This window comes from Penaeus monodon, chromosome 6, assembly GCF_015228065.2.
Source record: "Penaeus monodon isolate SGIC_2016 chromosome 6, NSTDA_Pmon_1, whole genome shotgun sequence".
Classification (NCBI taxonomy): Eukaryota; Metazoa; Arthropoda; class Malacostraca; order Decapoda; family Penaeidae; genus Penaeus; species Penaeus monodon.
In genome coordinates this window covers 20916201-20921662 of record NC_051391.1, presented here as the reverse complement: position 1 = coordinate 20921662, position 5462 = coordinate 20916201, and positions in this window count along the sequence as shown.

Below are 5462 nucleotides of genomic sequence, written 5' to 3'. Positions count from 1 at the left end.
AATCTATGTTTGATACACCAACAGAGGTCTTCACTACTAGGTACTTACTATATGAGATACTTTCATATTTACCAGGTAAGATTTCCTTAATGGATTGAGGAGGATTTTTCTCCTTCTTACTTGGTTTGGGAGCCTGGGAACCATTACGAATCTCATTCTTGTCCTTTGGAAGCTGCAGTGACATGTGATTTTCCAGAGGGAATGGCCAGAGGATTGCGTAGATCGTCAGGGAGAGAGCTAGTTCTTTGTAAATGCATAGAACTCATACAAATTAGAATTCTTCATATCCTCATTCCCTTCCCCCCACCCACCATGGCATGGAGTCCAATGAGGGGAAACTATAGTTGGTGCTCAAAATCTCCCAACAGCCACAGGGGTAATGAGGAAATATATGCAACCACTATTACAGTACTGATGGCAGTCACAGGACCCTAGCCACATTTAACCAGCCAACTGACTTGACTGGGCCTTGATCAAGCCACACTCTATTCTAACCAGAATAGAGGACCAAATAGATGTGTGTTGCTAGCTGCAGGGTGCAGCGTGTAGCATCGCTCAACCTAGTAGTATGGGACGTCACACATGGCAAACCCACATGGGAGAGTTCTCCCTGGTCCAAGATGGAATGAATCAGGGGTGAGTACACCATCCCTTCTCGTAGGCCTTGGTGCACCAGGAAAACATTATGTCTGAACCCTCACAGATGACCCTTCCAGCATGAGTAGCCCTCTGGTCCAACTCACCAGATCACTGGGACCTCAAGCCTCCCCACTGCGGCAAGGCGGCTCCCAGTAGGGGGGTACTACCACAGAAATGACAGTGCTGATTGTGCTTAAGAGCGTGGCTATGTTGTGTACTTTGCTCATGCCCCTTGTTAACCCACAGAGGTATTCATGTGGGGGTCCCATTTCCACTGGAGTCGATTTAGTACCATTCTCTTGGCCTTCTTGCTGAGACAGCTGAGGAGAGAGATTGGGAGGTACTTCCCTGGCTCCTATGGTTTTGGGATGGGAACTATGATAGCCCTCTTCCAGCTCTGGGGTAGAGTGGAAGTTTCCAAGGACTTGTTGATAGGTTGCAGGAATGCAAGCTCACCTGCCAGTCTTAGGTGGGAAATGATGGGTACGAGATCCTATCAGAACCCAGTGTTGTGCAAGAACTGTTTTTGTAGGTTTGTCTTAGTTCCCTCAAAGAGAAGATAACATCTGAGTTATCGGGATACACTTCCTTTTCTCTGATATGAGCAAATCTGGCTGATTGTAGGTGTTCTTGGTTTGCCCTCAGTTCAGCTGGGAGACTGTTGCTGCTTGTTCTCGCAGAGAACTCTTGCACCAGTCTGTTTGCTTCTGATTGAGGGTTGTAGTGTGTGCACCTCGGGCCTGAGCAGCTAGTAGCTCACCTGACCCATTGCCACAGCTCTGTAAGGGTGGTTCGGTGGTCAAAGGACACACCATTCCAGCCACTTTTCCTGCCTGACTCTTATGGCAGTTTCCTTGGTATCCCTGACTGCGTACCTTTAGAGGGCTAGGTTGTCAGAGGTTCTTTACCTTCGGAAATGTTTTCTACACATGTTCACTCTGTAGTTGACTTCCTTAATCTCGTCATTATAGTACCAGGTGCCTTTATAACTCTTGGACCATGGCCAAGTTTTAGGTATAGTTTGTGAGGCTGCTTGACTTATGGCACTGATAAGTCTGGCTTCAAGCACTTCCACATTTTCACTCTGTGGGGATTCATTGCTTCTACGACAGTGGGCCAAGGCATTCTGAAAGGTTTGCCAGTTGGCCTTTTCTGTTTTCCATCTTGGATTTGCTTGTGGCATTTGGGCTGGGCCAGCATCCATGAGGGTAGTAACAGTGCCATAATAGTCACTTGTGACAGTCTCATCGACACACCATCTAATTCTCTCCACCAGAACTGCAGTGGCCAAGGTGAGGTCTGACATGCATTGGCTCTTGGCTATTGAGAAGAGCGATCTCAGGGAAAGTTTCAAGCACGTTGGGTATGTTATGGTCTGCTGCATCTGGTGCCCTGCAGGGAGCCAGGATTGGCTAGTGTGCACTGAAGTCTCCTCCTATGATTACTTGGTCTTGTGCTGCAGTAGCACAGACCTGGCTGGTGTCTAAGCTCCTACAGCCTGCCTTGCTGTACACATTGTACAGCTTGAGGGAGCCCCCAGCCAGGTGAATCTCAATGGCAAGAGATTCAACATCCTCTTCACAGTGCAGTGCATCGGTGCATCAGAGATGTATTTGTATTCGGTTGTGTCAGAGTCTGACAGCTTCATTGTGAAGTCCTCGCTGGTTGAGGGATCTTCATCTGGTTTTGGGCTATTTGTCAGGCTATCCATGGGTCCACTGGGAGGTGGAGAGCCTTTGATAGCTCTGACTTTTGTGAGTTTGGCTTTTCTCACTTCAGGCTTTGTCTGTGCATCTTTTCTCTTTGCTGACTTTACCTGGGTAAGGTCAGCTTGTTCTGGCACTGGCTGCACAGATTCAGCATGTTCTGGCTCTGCCTGTGAGGGCGTGACCAGGGTTGGGTTGGGGAGGGGAGTCTCGTCCTGGGGTGAGGGTGGGGCTGCTTTGGCTCTGTTCAGTTTCCTCTCTTTCAGAACTGCAACAGTCTGGGTCACTGCCGTCATGGCGACTGTGACTGTCTTCTCCGCCTCCTCACTCGACCTTCCCAAAGCTGTTGCTACTGCAGTGACTACAGCAGTCAACAGGAGAATCATATCTTTCTCGTCAAATAGGAGATTATTGTCTCTTGGGGAGAATTTTGCAGTGTTCTTTGAACCTTTATTCCTGTGGTTCTTTTTCTGCATTTTTTCAAATGGTCAGAAACTCCTTTTTATTGGAGGTATCCGGTGTCGGCTGTGGAGGTCGGAAAGTCTTTTCTCTTTTGTTCTGTCCCCAGACATGGGTGCCTGGGGGAGCAGGAACAATGTCTGTTCGTCTTTTAGCAACTTCTTGTCACCTGAGGACCGCCTCTTTCCTGGCAAAGCAAGCCAGGCTCCAGGCTTGATACCCCTTGGCACAGTTGGGACATTTGGCTCTTGTGTCCCTTTGGCCTTCCTTGTGCGCCTTGGTACAGACACCACATTTAGGCTTGGCCTTGCAGCTAGCCTAGTGGTGACCGCATCTTTGGCACTTAGAGCACCAAAGTGGCTCAGGCACATAGGTTCTTAGGCTGAAGGAGCCCCAGTTACCGAGATCAAGCGTAGTGATTGGGTATTTCTTTCAGGACACCAGGGTTCAGGCTTGGCCTTGCACTAGCATTGGGACGCCACACCTTGGTTTAGATCCACCAAAGTGGAAGCTAGGGACCCCATAGGTTCTTAGGGCGAAGGACCCCTACCAATCAACGTAGGATTTGGTTCTTCAATTCAGGGGCTTGGCATGGTGTGCTCATCCCTTCGAATTCGGCAACCCACGACCAGTGGTGTTTTCTGATTCAAGTCCAAATCATACGGAAAGGAGAACTAAGTACTCTTCCAAACTCTCCTCGAGGTTGTGGCCGGGACATTTTGGCCGCCTTTCGGCTTAGATTTCTTGCAGGTCAGGGGCAGCGCTGTGTCGTTTGGCATGCCATCATCCCGGTCAGGGAACCCGATGACGACTCAGATTTTTGCTCTGCCTGCAATGCTCACCAAATTGATGGCAATGTCGAAGCCTTTTTAGGCGAAGCCTTTTAGCGGGTGACTCCTAGGGGGTCCAACCTCTGCCTTCAGGCCTCTGCTTATCGGCCGGTGGTCCGTTTTGGGCCGCCTTTTCGACATTAAATTCTACTTGTGTGGGGGGTGCAGGGAAGTTTCCTGTTGTCTTCATCTTCACTCCCCCACATCCCGGTCAGGGAGGACGTATGAGGCTACACAGAGGATCTCCCGATGGGTTTTACTGCCATGGGCAGAGGCCAGCACGCGACATCTGCTTGACACTCTCGTAAAGAACACCGTTTTTGACGAGTGTCCAAGCAGACACGGTCTGAAGAGTCAAACCTGTGCCGCAGGGATACTCTGCCCCGGCATGTATGCCTCCAGGACTCGCCATAGTCACGGGCCTTGCACTGTCATCATTTAACTCGTTGTGTGTGTGGGGAGGACTTGAGGGAATGCTCTTCCATAAAGATAGGCTTCTTTCTCTCTCCTCCCCATCTCCCGGCAGCAGCCAAGGCTGGTAGCACCTCAAAGAGGGTGGTGAGAGGACCGCACAATGGCGTTTCCGGCAACTCACGGGCAGGTGAGTGCCAAGGCGACATGACTGCTTGATCTAGTCTCGAAAGAGACAGAGTTTGATCTGACGGCAAGATAGACACGTCATGTTGAATAAGGGAAAAGTGGTATAGCCGCAGGGCATACTATGCAGGACGTCAATCAGACTCAATTCAGGCGCAAGTAGTCACACACAGAAAAGTGGAGTAGGTGTGAACCCTGGGGAGAGACCAGAGGGGATACTCTTCACCTACAAGATAGGCATCTTATTTGGAACCTTCATTCCTCCCTCTCCAGTGAACAAGCAGCCAAGGTGTATCACCTCAAAGAGAGAGCTAGTCCTGCACCTCAAAGAGGAGGTCCAGTGGCAGGACCACGAGTGCGATATGCCAAGATTATTTATATTATATATATAATAAGAATATGATATATAAGAGATATATAGTTATATATAGAGTATTAGTAATAGATGATATGTAAATATATATATATATATATATGATAATAATATATATATATATAATATATAATATATTATATATATATATATATATATATATATATTATATATATTATATAATAGTAATAATATATATATATATATATAATATATTATATTATATATTAATATAATATAATATATATTATATATATATAATATATAATATATATATATATATATATATATACATATATACATATATACACGCATGGCTTATCAGGCTTCAAGACCAAATTATTCGGGGAAGCTACCGCGTAGCTTCGTGGTAGAAGCGGCAGGCATGTGGTATGGTTGAGCGCAGGCCTCATTCACGTGGCGCCCGAAGATGATGTCAGCCTTGGCAAAATCGGCCTTAGAGTCGGCGAGTGCGCAGCCATACACTACAATGTTTACTATTTTCGTCAATGATTTAGGATCAGACATAAGCCCAAATAATTATCTGAATATTTTTGCAGACGACGCGAAATTACAAAAAGAGGATCATAGACGACGTCTCATGCCAGTGCCTCCAAAGTGACATCGAGAACTTATGAATGTGGAGTACTTGGAAAATTAAATCTAACACTAATGAATGTCATGTAGTCAGATTCAGAGAGAGTAAAAATCGTTCACTACACCAATACAGCTTAGGAGATGCAGATAGTGAAAAAAAAATCATAAAGAGGAACCTAAACCCAAATGTTTATATAAATGAAAAGGTCCATAAAATGCTCGGCCAGATTGCCAGTATGAAGAGGGCATTCATGTATGTGG